Source organism: Durio zibethinus, chromosome 3, assembly GCF_047325235.1.
Source record: "Durio zibethinus cultivar Kanyao isolate XHJ-2024 chromosome 3, ASM4732523v1, whole genome shotgun sequence".
NCBI lineage: Eukaryota > Viridiplantae > Streptophyta > Magnoliopsida > Malvales > Malvaceae > Durio > Durio zibethinus.
This window is the reverse complement of record NC_143164.1, coordinates 23,733,425-23,750,353: the sequence shown is the minus strand read 5'-3', so window position 1 is coordinate 23,750,353 and position 16,929 is coordinate 23,733,425.

Here is a 16,929-nt window from a genome sequence, read left to right as displayed (position 1 = left end):
GCTGAGCCGACATTAGAGGCATAATGCATAAGCCGGGGATCAGCCCGGTCCTCTTCTGCATGCTGTCGGTCTCGCTGCCACAACTTTCAGCCCGACTGGAGCTCAGACATGGAATGAACTCCCTATACCTAACCCAACCCATGAAACGGGTGTGCGGGCGCTCAACCGGCTGGAGAGGCAGAATGCGTAAGCCGAGGATCAGCCCGGTCCCCTCTACGTGCTGTCGATCCAATTGTCGCAACCCTCGGTCCGATTTGAACTTATACTGGGAATGAACTCTGTATGCTTAGACTGGGGATGAACTTCGTATACCTAAGTGAACCCACGAAACGAGGGTGCGGGCGCTCAGCTGACCAGAGAGACAGGATGGGTAAGCCGGGGATCGAACGGGTGGTAGGTGTGCTCAAGCACATCTTCATATTTCTGCCATGCCAATGCCATTTTTATGGCTTGTAAATTCATACAATGGTCCCCTAAGCCTTCATGTGAAGTTTCGTGGCAAGACGACCCGTTTTCTATTTTTCATGATTTTTGAAACTTTTTGCGGTTGAGGATTTGTTAAAATTTTTTTAGAAAGAGTTTTGTCCCCAAATTTGGTAGAGGTGATCGTTGTATTTTTTTTGGCATGCACAAAACAATTCAGCTAAAAAATCGAAGTGGAGAAGATTTTGTGACCGTTTGAAAAATGTGTCCCCATTTCAGACACTTTAATGGCTACTGGTAGCAAAGCTATAAAATCTCAAATGCTCTTTAAGGGGGTGTGAGTTCTCCAGGTTTGATGACGGATAGGGGGCCAAGATAAGGGCCAAGTAGCAGCACGCATCGCACATCATGTGTGCACACCCCCCGGCCCCCCAATCGCTGGAACCCCCAATGCCACCGATTAGGCTCTCCGACGATGCTCCGGTGATGGTGCCCCGGGTGAAAAAAATACGGCACCAGCACATGTCCGAGCCCAGCATGTGCACCGTGGCTCAAAATCTTAGACTGGGAATGAACTCCGTATGCTTAGACATGGAATGAACTCCGTATGCCTAAGCTAAGCCACGAAACGAGCATGTGGGCGGTCAACCGGCCGGAGGGGTAGAATGCGCAAGCCGGGGATCGGCCCGATCCCCCCTTCGTGCTATCGATCTTGCTGCCACAACCCTTGGTCTGGTCTGATCTTAGACTAGGAATGAACTCCGTATGCATAAGTCAACCCACGAAACAAGTGTGCGGGCACTGAGCCGATCGAAAAGGCATAATGCACAAGCCGGGGATCGGCCCGGTCTGCCTCTGCATGCTATCGGTCTCGCTGCCACAACCATCGATCCGGCTAGGGCTTAGACATGGAATGAACTCCCTATGCCTAAGCCAACCCACGAAACGGGCGTGCGGGCGCTAAGCCGATCAGAGAGGCAGAATACGTAAGCCAAGGATCGACCCGGTCCCCCCTGCATACTGTCGATCCTACTACCGCAACCCTCGGTCTGGTCCGATCTTAGACTGGGAATGAACTCCGTATGCCTAAGCAACCCACGAAACGAGCGTGCAGGCGTTGAGCCGGTCGAATAGGCATAATTCGCAAGCCGGGGATCGGCCCGGTCCCCCTTTGCGTGCTGTCAATCCCGCTACCACAACCCTCAATCCAGCTGGGGCTTAGACATGGAATGAACTCCCTATGCCTAAGTCAACCCATGAAATGGGCGTGCGGGCACTCAGCCAGCCAGAGAGGTAGAATGTGCAAGCCGGGGATCGGCCCGATCCCCCCTGCGTGCTGTCGATCCTACTGTCTTAAGCCTCAGTTCGATCTGATCTTAGACTAGAAATGAACTCCGTATGCATAAGTCAACCCACGAAACAAGCGTACGGGCACTGAGCTGGCCGAAGAGGCATAATGCGCAAGTCGGGGATTGGCCTGGTCCCCCTCTGCGTGTTGTCGATCCCGCTGCCACAACCCTCGATCCGGCTGGGGTTAGACATGGAATGAACTCCCTATGCCTAAGCCAACCCACGAAATGGGCGTGCAGGCGCTTAGCCAGTCGGAGAGGCAGAATGCGCAAGCCGAGGATCGACTCGGTCCCCCTATATGCTGTCAATCCTACTGTCGTAACCCTTGGTCCGGTCTGATCTTAGACTGAGAATGAACTCCATAGGCATAAGTCAACCCATGAAATGAGCGTGCGGGTGCTGAGCCGGCCGAAGAGGCATAATGCGCAAGCCAGGGATCGGCTCGATCCCCCCTGTGTGCTGCCGGTCTCGCTGCCACAACCCTGATCCAGATGGGGCTTACACATGGAATGAACTCCCTATGCCTAAGCCAACCGATGAAACGGGCGTGCGAGCACTCAGCCGACCGGAGAGGCAGAATGCGCAAGCTGGGGATCGGCCTGATCCCTCCTGCATGCTGCCAATCTTGCTGCCGCAACCCTAAGTTCAGTCCGATCTTAGATTGGGAATGAACTCCGTATGCTTAGATTGGGGATGAACTCGGTATGCCTAAGTCAACCCATGAAATGAGCGTGCAGGCACCCAGCCGGTCGGAGAGGCATAATGCGTAAGCCGGGGATCTACCTGGTCCCTCTTTGTGTGCTGTCAATCCCGCTGCCACAACCCTCGGTCCTGCTGGGGCTTAGACATGGAATGAACTCCGTATGCTTAAGCCAACCGATGAAACGAGCGTGCAGGTGCTCTACCGACCAAAGAGGTAGAATCGCAAGCCAGGGATTAGCCCGGTCACCCTACATGCTATAGATCCTGCTGCTGGTCTTGCTGTCGGTCCTGCTACCGGAACCCTCAGTCCAGTCTGATTTTAGACTGGGAATGAAATCTGTATGCTTAGACATGGAATGAACTATGCCTAAGCCAACCCACGAAACGAGCGTGCGGGCGCTCAGCCGGTCGGAGAGGCAAAATGCGCAAGATGGGGATCGGCCCGATCCCTCCTACGTGCTATCAATCCTGCTACCGCAACCCTCGGTCCGGTCTGATCTCATACTAGGAATGAACGTCGTATGCCTAAGTCAATGCACGAAACAAGCGTGCGGGCGTTGAACCGACCGGAAAGGCATAATGCGCAAGTCGGGGATCGACCCGATCCCCTTTTACGTGCTGTCGGTCCCACTGCCACAACCCTCGGTCCGGCTGGGGCTTAGACATGGAATGAACTCCCTATGCCTAAGCCAACCCACAAAACATGCATACGGGCACTCAACCGATCGAAGAGGCAGAATGCGCAAGCTGGAGATCGGCCTAATCCCCCTGCGTGCTACCGAGCTTACTGTCGCAACCCTCGGTCCAGTCTGATCTTAGACTGGGAATGAACTCTGTATGCTTAGACTGGGAATGAACTCCGTATTCCTAAGTCAACCCACGAAACGAATGTACAAGCGTTCAGCCGACCAGAGAGGCAGGATGCACAAGTTGGGGACCGAACGAGTGGTAGGTGGGTTCAAGCACATCTTCATATTTTTGCCGTGCAATTGCCATTTTTATGGCTTGTAAATTCCCAGTCCGATCTTAGACTGGGAATGAACTCCATATGCTTAGACATGGAATGAACCCTATATGCCTAAGCCAACCCATGAAAGGAGCGTGCGGGCGCTCAGCCGGTCGGAGAGGTAGAAAGTGCAAGCCGGTGATCGACCCAGTCCCCCCCTTCATGCTGTCGATCTTGCTGCCGCAACCCTTGGTCCGGTCTGATCTTAGACTGGGAATGAACTCCGTATGCCTAAGTTAACCCACAAAACGAGCGTGCGGGCACTGAGCAGACCGGAAAGGCATAATGCGCAAGTCGAGGATTGGCCCGATCCCCCTCTACGTGCTGTCGGACCCGCTGCCACAACCCTCGATCCAGCTAGGGCTTAGAAATGGAATGAACTCCTTATGCCCAAGCCAACCCATGAAACGGGCGTGCGAGCGCTCAGCCGATCGGAGAGGCAGAATACGCATGTCGAGATTCAGCCTGGTCCCCCCTGCGTGCTGCAGATCCTACTGCCACAACCCTCGGTCCGATTCGATCTTAGATTGGGAACGAACTTCGTATGCTTAGACTGAGAATGAACTCCGTATGCATAAGTCAACCCATAAAACGAGCGTGGGGTACTGAGCCGGCCGAAGAGGCATAATGCACAAGCCAGGGATCGGCCCGATCCCCCCCTGCGTGCTACCGGTCCCGCTGCCACAACCCTTATTCCGGATGGGGCTTAGACATGGAATGAACTCCCTATGCCTAAGCCAACCCATGAAATGAGCGTGTGGGCACCCAGCCGGTCGGAGAGGTAAAATGCGCAAGCCGGGGATCGGCCCGGTCCCCCCTGCGTACTACCAATCTTGCTGTCGTAACCCTCGGTCCGGTCTGATCTTAGACTGGAAATGAACTCCGTATGCTTAGACTGGGGATGAACTCTGTATGACTAAGTCAACCCATGAAATGAACGTGCGGGCACTCAGCCGACCGAAGAGGTTGACCGAAGAGCCATAATGCACAACCCTCGATCCGGCTGGGGCTTAGACATGGAATGAACTCCGTATGCTGAAGCCAACCAATGAAATGAACGTACAGGTGCTCAGCCGATCGGAGAGGTAGAATGCGCAAGCCGGGGATCAGCCCGGTCCCCCCTTACGTGCTATCGATCCTACTGCTGGTCCTGCTACCGTAACCCTCGGTCCGGTCCAATCTTAGGCTGGGAATGAACTCCGTATGGTTAGACATGGAATGAACTCTGTATGCCTAAGCCAACCCACGAAATGAGCGTACGGATGCTCAGCTGGTCGAAGAGGCAGAATGCACAAGCTGGGGACCAGTTTGGTCCCCCTGCGTGCTGTTGATCCTGCTGCCGCAACCCTCGGTCTGGTCCGATCTTAGACAGGGAATGAACTCCGTATGCCTAAGTCAACCCACGAAACGAGCGTGCGAGCGCTGAGCTAGGGATCGGCCTGGTCCCCCTCTGCGTGCTACCGGTCCCGCTGCCACAACCCTCGGTCGGGTTGGGGCTTAGACATGAATGAACTCGCTATGCCTAAGCCAACCCACGAAACAGGCGTGTGGGTGCTCAACCGGCCGGAGAGGCTGAATGTGCCAGCTGGGGATCGGCCGGGTCCCCCCTGCATGCTGCCGATCTTGCTATCGCAACCCTCGGTCTGGTCCGATCTTAGACTATGAATGAACTTCGTATGCTTGGACTGGGGATGAACTCCGTATGCCTAAGTCAACCCACGAAACGAGCGTGCGGGCGCTTAGTCGACCAGAGAGGCGGGATGCGCAAGCCGGGGATCGAACGCATGGTAAGTGGGTTCAAGCACATCTCCATATTTCTGCCATGCCAATGCCATTGTTGTGGCTTGTAAATTCATACAATGGTCCCCTAAGCCTTCATGTGAAGTTTCGTGGCAAGACGGCCCATTTTCTATTTTTCATGATTTTTGAAACATTTTGCAGTTGAAGATTTTTTAAAATTTTTTTAGAAAGAATTTTGTCCCCAAATTTGGAAGAGGTGATCCTTGTATTTTTTTTGGCATGCACAAAACAATTCAGCTAAAAACTCGAAGTGGAGAAAATTTTGTGACCGTTTGAAAAAAGTGTCCCCATTTTAGACACTTTAATGGCTACTGGCAGTAAACCTATAGAATCTCAAATGCTCTTTAAGGGGGTGTGAGTTCTTGAGTTTTGATGAGGGATAGGGGGCCAATATAAGGGCCAAGTATCATGCCCTGGGGGGCGTGCCAGGCGCATCAGGCGCACCAATAGGCAAGCCAGAGGTTGAGGCCCGCAGACCAGGAGTGCTGGCGGGTATCTGCGCGGAAAGCCTAGCAAACGAGTTTAGAATGCCCACCCAACTTGCAGGCCAGCCCATGAGACCAAGGCCTGGCATACAAGCTGCTCCACCACATCCAAAAGGGACCAAGGTGCTGGACATGCAAGGGAAGCTTCTAGAAGCAAGCAGGATTAGTAGCAGCATCTTGGCAGATTTGGTTGACCCTAAAAATCAGGAGTTAGCATCCTGATGGATTGTAATCTATATAATCCCATGATTTTAGCCTTTATTCTAGGTATATTACCATTAAATGTAAGCTAGAGCCTCAACTATAAATAGAAGGCTGCTTCTCCCTCATTTGTACACCATCAAACACTTCTGTTTCAGTGAATACAAGAGCATTTCCAAAATTCTGCCTTCTTATCCTGTTTCTCTTTAACTTGCATAATTAGCCCTTCCCATTGTTCAAGTGCCTGTACGCTTGTGTTTTAGGTTGACTTAGGCATAAAAGAGGAGATTCTAAGCCTAAGGCTGCACAATTTCTGAGTCTAAGGTCGGAGCCCGTGACAGTTGGTATCAGAGCAAGTTTGATTTTGCGTGTTTGTATTGTGTAGGTTAGAGGAGATGGCATCCCAAAGTGACGCTACTAACCAACAACCAGAGGCCCAGGAGCATGGGCGTGGAAGAGGGAGGAAAACCAGTTCTAGAGATATCTGGTCTACCATGGACGGTAGGCTGGCCAAGGTAGAGGTGACCATGGGCGACATGGGGGAGAAGCTTGAGGGGGTAGAGACTCACATTGCATCGCTAGACTCCATGGGGGAGGAGATCCAAAGTGAGCTACAAGCTGCTCTCAACAAAGGCTTGGACGTGTTCACCCAAAAGAATCAGACCTTAGAGGCTGAAGTGCTGACCTTGCGCGATGGCATGGAGGTCATGCGCCAGCGGATGGAGGAGCATACCAGTGAGCTTGTTGCTTGCAAGACTGCCATTGGGAATGGCATGTTTGCTGAAGTGTCCAAGTCCAGATTGGATGTCCCTAAGCCTAAGGAGCTCAAGGGGACTAAGGCAGCCAAGGTGTGATGATGTCAGGCATGGGAGCGCCAAGATTGGAACCTGGGCAAAGTTCTAAAAAGAGTTCAGAGAACAATTTTACCCGGAGTATGCCGATGATGAGGCACGGCCAAAGTTACGCAGGCTGAGCCAGCAAAGGGACATAAGAGAGTATGTCCAGAAACTCTCTGAACTGATGCTATAGATCTCGGATCTAGGTGAGAAGGATGCCTTATTTTCTTTCATGGATGGGTTGAAGCCGTGGGTGAAGCATGAGCTACAAAAGAGAGGAGTTCATGACTTGGCTAAAGCCATGACTATTACCAAGGACTTGATAGAGTTCAAGCCTCTGAACAAGTTTGAGTCTACTAAGCCCGAGGGTAAGGGCAGGGATGATAGGGATCAAAAGAAACAGTCTAAGAGGAAGGACTGTGACTCGGAGTCCAAGGATGGAGATCGAAACTGTTCAACCAAGGATGGCGAGAGGAAGCCACCAATAGGCAAGTGGAAAGAAAAGAGGGACCGAGAGCCACTAGCATGCTACCTATGTGGAGGGAGCCACATAACGCATAATTGCCCGTAGAAGGGCAAGCTGGCTGCTGTAGACAAAGAGTCTAACGAGGAGCCAGAGTCAGGGGTAACAAAGCATGGGTTGTTGGTGCTCGATGCTGTCCAGAGTAAGGGGAGCCGCAAGCCAAAGGGCTTGATGTTTATGGATCTAATGGTTGCGGGTCAGAAGGTGAGCACACTGGTAGACATAGATGCCTCACATCTTTTTATTTCAGGTGATAGAGCCCAGAAGCTCGGACGAAAGGTGTAAAAAAAGATTGGTACCATCAAAACGGTGAACTCCAAGGAAGTTTCAGCCATTGGAGTAGTGTGGGGAGTGGAGTTACAGCTTGGAGACTGGAAAGGCAAGGAGACCATTGAGGTAATACCCCTTGATGACTACGAGTTTGTGATTGGGTTGGATTTCCTTGTTCGGATTAATGCCCTCCTTGTGCCTTTTGTCGATTGTGTTTGCATCTTGGATGCACGGTGCCAATGCCTAGTGCCTTTGAGGAAAGGGTCTGGAGTTGGGTCGCGGGTGGTGTTAGCCATCCATTTGCCAAGGTGGTAAGTAGATAAGAAGACACCTTCTTGGCAGCCTTAAAATATGATGAGACAAGGGAGAAGGAGACTGAGTCACCCTTGGAGGTGCTGAAGGTGCTGAAGACCTTTAGTGATGTGATGCCCACAAAGCTACCTAGCGAGCTACCACCTAAGAGGAAGGTGGACCACAAGATCGAGCTGGTGTCTGAGGCCAAGCCACCAGCTAGAGCCCCTTATCGAATGTCTCCACCAGAGTTGGAGAAGTTGAGGAAGCAGTTCAAAGAGTTAGTTGATGTTGGCTTCATCAAGCCATCGAAGGCACCCTATGGTGCACCGGTTCTATTTCAGCGTAAGCATGATGGGTCGTTATGGCTGTGCATAGACTACCGAGCTTTGAACAAGCTGACCATCAAGAACAAGTACCCCATCCCACTAATTACGAACTTATTCGATCAATTTGGGAGCGTAAGGTGGTTCACCAAGTTGGATTTGAAGTCAAGCTACTATCAAGTCAGGATCATGGAGGGAGATGAGCCAAAGACAGTATGTGTCACTCAGTATGGTTCGTATGAGTTCTTGGTGATGCCTTTCGGACTCACAAACGCCCCAGCAACATTCTGCACCCTTATGAACAAGGTACTTCAGTCATTCCTTGATCAGTTTGTTGTGGTTTATTTGGATGACATTGTGATCTACAACCAGACTTTGGGAGAGCATGTAGACCACTTAAGACAAGTGTTCGAGGTGATGCGGGTGCACAAGCTATTTGTCAAGAGGGAGAAGTGCTCATTCGCCTAGCAAGAGATCCCGTTCCTTGGCCAAATAGTGGGACGTGGGAGGATATGCATGGATGAAGGCAAGATACACGCCATCCTGAAGTGGCAACTGCCAGCCAAGGTCACTGAGTTAAGATCATTCCTTGGGCTGGTCAACTACTACAGACGCTTCATCAAAGGTCACTCAGCAATAGCCACGCCATTGATTGACTTGCTCAAGAAAGGGAAAGCATGGGAGTGGAGCACAGGGTGCTAGGAAGCCTTTGACAGGTTGAAGCGGGCTGTGATCGAGGAGCCAGTCTTGGCCTTGGCAGACCATGCCAAGTCGTATGAGGTGCATACGGATGCATCAGACTTTGCCATAGGGGGCGTGTTGATGCAGGAGGGACGTCCAGTCACGTTCGAGAGCAGGAAGCTGAACGAGACTGAGTGCAAGTACACAGTCCAAGAGAAAGAGATGACTGCAGTGGTGTACTGCTTACGCACTTGGCGCCATTACCTGTTGGGGTCGAGGTTCGTGGTTAGGATGGACAATGTGGTGACTAACTACTTCCAGATACAGAAGAAGCTGTCCCCCAAACAGGCGAGATGGCAAGATTTTCTTACAAAATTTGATTTCCAGATGGAGTACAAGTCGGGGCAGGCAAACCTAGGGCAGATGCCCTGAGCAGGAAGCCTAACCTTGCTGCCATTAGCCAACCAGAGGGGTCACTGGTGTCGTGCATCAAGGAGGGACTTGCGCATGATCCTACAGCCAAGGCTTTGATGGAGTACGCCCAGTAAGGTAAGACTAGGCGGTTTTGGTTGCAGGATGGCTTGCTGTACATCGGGGCAGTAGATTGTTTGTGCCACAGCACGAAAAGCTCTGTAAGGAAGTTTTGCAAGAATGCCATGATTCAAGGTGTGCTGGACACCTCAGAGTGAGTCATACCTTGGCGTTGATCGAGGACCGGTACTACTGGCTGTACATTAGGGACGATGTGGAGGCCTATGTGAAGACTTCTCTTGTGTGCCAACAGGAAAAGATGGAGCTCAAGAAACCAGGCGGTCTCTTGGAGCCATTGCCAGTGCCAGAGCGACCTTGGGAGAGTGTTTCTCTGGGCTTTATAGTTGGTCTACCCAAAGCAAAAGGGTTTGGAAGCATCATGGTAGTGGTGGATAGGTTTTCCAAGTATGGAATCTTCATTCCAGCAACCAAAGAGTGCCCAGTTGAGGAGGCAGCTCGATTGTTCCTGAAGAACATGGTTAAGTACTGGGGAGTGCCGAGGACCATTGTTAGTGATCAAGATGGGCGTTTCACGGGCAGGTTCTGGACTGAGTTGTTCAAGCTGTTAGGGTCAGACTTGAATTTTTCCACCAGCATGCATCCGTAGATCGATGGGCAGACAGAATGAGTGAATGGACTATTAGAGGTCTACCTCAGGCACTATGGGAGTGCCACACAAAGGGACTGGCCAAAGCTGCTAGATATTGCACAGTTTTCCTACAAGTTGCAAAGGAACGAGGCAACGAACCAGAGCCCATTTGAGGTTATGACAGGGCAACAACCACTAACACTTGGTTCGATTGCTGTAGGTTATACAGGGTCGAATCCAGTAGCATACAAGTTTGCCAAGGCATGGTAGGAGCAAACTGACTTGGCCAGAGTTTGTCTACACAAGGTGGCCAAGAGGTCAAAGAAGTGGGCAGACCAGAATAGGCATGATGTGTAGTTCCAGGTTGGAGACTTGGTGTTGGTGAAGCTACATCCCATTGTACGCCATAGGGGGCTACACAAAGGCTTAGTCCAGAGGTATGAGGGACCTTTTCGAGTAGTCAAGAGGGTAGGCAAGGTTGCCTACAAGTTGGATATGCCACCCAAGCCGAGGGTACACCCGGTGTTCCATGTAAGAATGTTTAAGCCGTTCCATGAGGATGAGGGAGATCCAGGATGGGCAGAGTCAAAGCGTGCGCCATTGGGAGCAAGGGCCTCATATGAGAAGGAGGTCCACAGCATCATAGCTAACCAAGAGATGAGATGGAAGAACTATCAGCTAAAACAAGAGTATTTAGTGCGCTGGAAGGGACTTCCAGACAGTGAGGCGAGCTGGGAACTAGCAGATGACTTATGGTAGTTTGGGGACCATATCAGGCAGTACCATGCAGAAGATGCAACAAGAATGTTGCACAATCAGGTGGGGGAGAATGTCACACCCTAGGCGGGCACGCCAGACACATCAGGCACACCAACAGGCGAGCCAAAGGTTGAGGCCCACAAGCTAGGCGTGCTGGCAGGTATCTACGCGCAAAGCCTAGCAAACGAGTTCAAAATGCCCGCCCAACTTACAGGCCAGCCCGTGAAACCAAGGCCTGGCATACAAGCTACCTGTACCACATCCAAAAGGGCCCAAGGTGCTAGACACGCAAGGGAAGCTTCTGGAAGTAGGCAAGATCAGCAGCAGCATCCTGGCAGATTTGGTTGACCCTAAAAATCAGGAGTTAGCATCCTGATTGATTGTAATCTGTATAATCCCATGATTTTAGCCTTTATTCTAGGGATATTGCCATTAAGTGTAAGCTGGAGCCTCAACTATAAATAGAGGGCTGCTCTTCCCTTATTTGTACACCATCAAACACTTCTATTTCAGTGAATACAAGAGCATTTCCAGAATTCTACCTTCTTATCCTGTTTCTCTTTAACTTGTGTAATCAGCCCTTCCCGTTGTTCTTGTGCCCGTACGCTTGTGTTTTAGGCTGACTTTGGCATAAAGGAGGAGATTCCAAGCCTAAGGCCGCACGATTTCTGAGTCTAAGGTCGGAGCCCGTGACATAAGTACCAGCACTCATCGCACATCATGTGCGCACAACCCCCAGCCCGCCCAATCGCCGGAACCCCCAATGCCGTCGGTTAGGCTCTCCGGTGATGCTCCGACGATGGTGCCCCGGGCAAAAAAAATGTGGCACTAGCACATGCCCGAGCTCAGCATGTGCATCGTGGCTCAAAAATCTTAGGCTGGGAATGAACTCCTTATGCTTAGACATGAAATGAACTCCGTATGCCTAAGCCAACCTAAGAAACGAGTGTGCGGGCACTTAGCCGGTCAGAGAGGTAGAATGTGCAAGCCGAGGATCGGTCTGGTCCCCCCTGTGAGCTGTCAATCCTACTACCGTAACCATCAGTTCAGTCTGATCTTAGACTGGGAATGAACTCTGTATGCATAAGTTAACCCACAAAACGAGCGTGTGGGTGCTGAGTCGACCGAAGAGACATAATGTGCAAGCCGGGGATCGGCCCGATCCCCCTCTGCATGCTGTCGGTCCTGCTGCCACAACCCTCGGTCTGGCTGGGGCTTAGACATGGAATGAACTCCTTATGCCTAAGCCAACCCATGAAACGAGCGTGCGGGCGCTCAACCGGCCAAAGAGGTAGAATGCACAAGCTGGGGATCGACTCGATCCCCCGTGCGTGCTGCCGATCTTGCTGCAACCCTCGGTCCGGTCTGATCTTAGACTGGGAATGAACTCTTTATGCTTAGACTGGGGATGAACTCCATATGCCTAAGTCAACCCATGAAACGAGCGTGTGGGCACTCAACCGGTCGGAGAGGCCGGTCGGAGAGGCCGGTCGAAGAGGCATAATGCATAATTCGGGGATCAGCCCAGTCCCCCTTTACGTGCCGTCGATCCCACTACCGGTCCTGTTGCCGCAACCCTCGGTCCGACTGGGGCTTAGACATGGAATGAACTCCGTATGCATAAGTCAACCCATAAAACGAGCGTGCGGACGCTGAGCTGGCCGGAGAGGCATAATGTGCAAGCCGGGGATCGACCCGATCCCCATCTACGTGCTGCCAGTCCCGCAGCCACAACCCTCGATCTGGTTGGGGCTTAGACATGGAATGAAATCCCTATGCCTAAGCCAACCCATGAAACGGGCGTGTGGGCGCTCAGTCGACCAAAGAGGCAGAATGCGTAAGCCGGAGACCGACCCAGTCCCCCCTGCGTGCTGCAGATCCTGCTACCACAACCCTCGGTCCGATCCGATCTTAGACTGGGAATGAACTCCATATGCTTAGAATGGGGATGAACTCCATATGCTTAGAATGGGGATGAACTCCGTATGCCTGGGTCAACCCACGAAACGAGCATGCGGGCGCTCAGACGACTAGAGAGGCAGGATGCGCAAGCCGGGGATCAAACGGGTGGTAGGTGGGTTCAAGCACATCTTCATATTTTTACCATGCCAATGCCATTTTTATGGCTTGTAAATTCATACAATGGTCCCCTAAGCCTTCATGTAAAATTTGATGGCAAGATGACCCGTTTTCTATTTTTCACGATTTTTGAAACTTTTTGCTGTTCGGGATTTTTTAAAATTTTTTTAGAAAGATTTTTGTCCCCAAATTAGGTAGAGGTGATACTTGCATTTGTGTTGGCATGCACAAAAAAATTCAGCTAAAAACTCGAAGTGGAGAAGATTTCGTGACTGTTTGAAAAAAGTGTCCCCATTTCAGACACTTTAATGGCTACGGGCAGCAAACCTATAAAATCTCAAATTCTCTTTAAGGGGGTGTGAGTTCTCGAGGTTTGATGAGGGATAGGGGGCCAATATAAGGGCCAAGTACCAGCACCCATCGCACATCATGTGTGCACACGCCCCGGGCCCCCCAATCGTCGGAACCTCCAATGTCGCCGGTTAGGCTCTCCGATGATGCTCCGGTGATGCTCTGACGATGGTGCCCTGGGCAAAAAAAATGTGGCACCAGCACATGCCCGAGCCCAGCATGTGCACTGTGGCTCAAAATCTTAGACTGGGAATGAACTCCGTATGCTTAGGCATGGAATGAACTCCGTATGCCTAAGCTAACCCAAGAAAAGAGTGTCCGGGCGCTCAACCGGTCGAAGAAGCAGAATGTGCAAGCCGGGGATCCGCTTGGTCCCCCCTAGCCTGCTGTCAATCATGCTGTCGCAACCCTCGGTCTGGTCCGATCTTAGATTGGGAATGAATTTCGTATGCATAAGCCAACCCACGAAACGAGCGTGCGGGCGTTGAGCTGGTCGAAGAGGCATAATGCGCAAGCCGAGGATCAGCCGGTCCCCCTTTGTGGTTATCGATCCCGCTGCCACAACCCTCAGTCCGATTGGGGCTTAGACATGGAATGAACTCCCTATGCCTCAGCCAACCCACGAAATAGGCATGCAGGTGCTCAGTCGGTCGGAGAGGCAGAATACGTAAGCCGGGGATCGACCCGGTCCCCCCTGCGTGCTACCGATCCTACTGCCGCAACCCTCGAACCGGTTTGATCTTAGATTGTGCATGAACTCCATATGCTTAGACTGGGGATGAACTCCGCATGCCTATGTCAACCCACAAAACGAGTGTGTGGGCGCTCAACTGACTGGAAAGGCCGGTCGGAGAGGCATAATGCACAAGCCGGGGATCAGCCCAGTCCCCCTCTGCACTCTGCCGATCCTGCTGTCGGTCCTACTACCATAACCCTCGATCGGGCTGGGGCTGAGATATGGAATGAACTCCGTATGCCTAAGCCAACCCATGAAACGAGTGTGTGAGCGCTCAACCAGCCTGAGAGGTAGAATACACAAGCCGGGGATCAGTTCGGTCCCCCCTACGTCCTATCGATCCTGCTATAGGTCCTACTACCGCAACCCTCAGTCCGGTTTGATCTTAGGCTGGAAATGAACTCTGTATGCTTAGACATGGAATGAACTCTGATGCCTAAGCGAACACATGAAACGAGCGTGTGGGCACTCAGCCGGTCGGAGAGGCAGAATGCGTAAGCTGGGGATCGGCCTGGTCCCCCTTGTGTGCTATCGATCCTACTGCCATAAACCCTCGGTCCGGTCTGATCTTAGACTGAAAATGAACTCTGCATGCCTAAGTCAACCCATGAAACAAGCATGTGAGTGCTGAGCTGACCGAAGAGGCATAATGCACAAGTCAGGGATCGGCCCGATCCCCTCCGCTTGCTGCCGGTCCCGCTACAACAACCCTTGGTCCGACTGGGGCTTAGACATTGAATGAACTCCGTATGCCTAAGCGAACCAATGAAACGAGCGTGCGAGTGCTCAGCCGACTGGAAAGGCCGAATGAGTAAGCCGAGGATCGGTCCGATCCCCCCTACGTGCTGTCGATCCTGCTGTCGCAACCCCCAGTCTGGTCTGATATTAGATTGGGAATGAACTCCATAAACCTAAGTCAACCCACGAAACGAGCATACGGACGCTGAGCCAATCGAAGAGGCATAATGTGCAAGTCGAGGATTGGCCCGATCCCCCTTTGCGTGCTACCGGTCCCGTTGTCACAACCCTCGGTCCGACTGGGGCTTAGACATGGAATAATCTCCCTATGCCTAAGCCAACCCACGAAATGGGTGTGCGGGAGCTCAGCCAGCCAGAGAGGCAGAATGCATAAGTCGGGGATCGGCCCGGTCCCCTCTGCGTGCTATCGATCCTGCTGCCGCAACCCTCGGTCAGATCTGATCTTAGACTGGGAATGAACTCTGTATGCTTAGACTGGGGATGAACTCCATATGCGTAAGCCAACCCACGAAATGAGCGTGTGGGCGCTCAGACGACCAGAGAGACAGGATGTGCAAGCTGGGGATCGAACGGGTGGTAGGTGGGTTCAAGCAAATCTTCATATTTTTGCCGTGCCAATGCGATTTTTATGGCTTGTAAATTCATACAATGGTCCCCTAGGCCTTCATGTGAAGTTTCGTGGCGAGACGACCCATTTTTTTTTCATGAGTTTCGAAACGTTTTACGGTTCGAGATTTTTTAAAATTTTTTTAGAAAGATTTTTGTCCCCAAATTTGGTAGAAGTGATCCTTGTATTTTTGTTGGCATGCACAAAAAAATTCAGCTAAAACCTCGAAGTGGAGAAGATTTTGTGACCGTTTGAGAAAAGTGTCTCCATTTTAGACACTTTAATGGCTACTGGCAGCAAACCTATAAAATCTCAAATGCTCTTTAAGGGGGTGTGAGTTCTCGAGGTTTGATGAGGGATAGGAGGCCAATATAACGGCCAAGTACCAGCACCTATCGCACATCATGTGCGCACACCCCCTCGGCCCCCCCAATCGTCGGAACCCGCAATGCTGTCGGTTAGGCTCTCCGGTGATGCTCCGACGATGGTGCCACAGGCAAAAAAAATGCAGCACCAGCACATGCCCAAGCCCAGTATGTGCACCGTGGCTCAAAATCTTATACTGGGAATGAACTCCGCATGCTTAGACATGGAATGAACTCCGTATGCCTAAGCCAACCCACGAAACAAACGTGTAGTAGCACAGCCGATTGAAGAGGCAGAATGCACAGCCGGGGATCGGCCCGGTCCCCCTTGCGTGCTGTCGATCTTGCTGCCACAACCCTCGGTTTGATCTGATCTTAGACTAGGAATGAACTCCGTATGCATAAGTCAACCCACGAAATGAGCGTGCGGGCGCAACCCGACCGAAGAGGCATAATGCGCAACCCTTAGTCTGGTCCGATCTTAGACTGGGAATGAAATCGTATGCTTAGACTGGGGATGAACTCCGTATACCTAATTCAACCCATGAAACGAGTGCGAGGACGCTTAGCCAGTCGAAGAGGCCGATCGGAAAGGCATAATGCACAAGCCGGGGATCAGCCTGATCCCTCTTTGCGTGCTGTCGGTCCTGCTGCCACAACCCTCGGTCCGACTGGGACTTAGACATGGAATGAACTTCGTACGCCTAAGCCAACCAATGAAACGAGTGTGCGGGCCCTCAACCGGTCGAAGATGCAGAATGCGCAAGTCGAGGATCGGCCCGATCCCCCCCTGCGTGATGCCGATCCTACTGCTGGTCCAGCTGTCGCAACCTTCGGTTTGATCCGATCTTAGACTGGGACTGAACTCCGTATGCCCAAGCCAACCCACGAAATGAGCGTGCGGGTGTTCAGCCTACCGGAGAGGTGGAATGCGCAAGCCAAGGATTGGCCCGATCCAATCTTAGACTGGGAATGAACTCCGTATGCATAAGTCAACCCCTGAAAAGAGCGTGCGGGCGCTGAGCCGATCGAAAAGGCATAATGCACAAGCCAGGGATGAGCCCGGACCCCCTCTGTGTGCTGTCGGTCCCGCTGCCACAACCCTAGGTCCAACTGGGGCTTAGACATGGAATGAACTCCCTATGCCTAAGCCAACCCATGAAACGGGCATACGGGCGCTCAGCCGATCAGAGAGGCAGAATGCGCAAGTCGGGGATCGGCCCTATCCCCCCTGCATACTGTGGATCCTACTGCCGTAA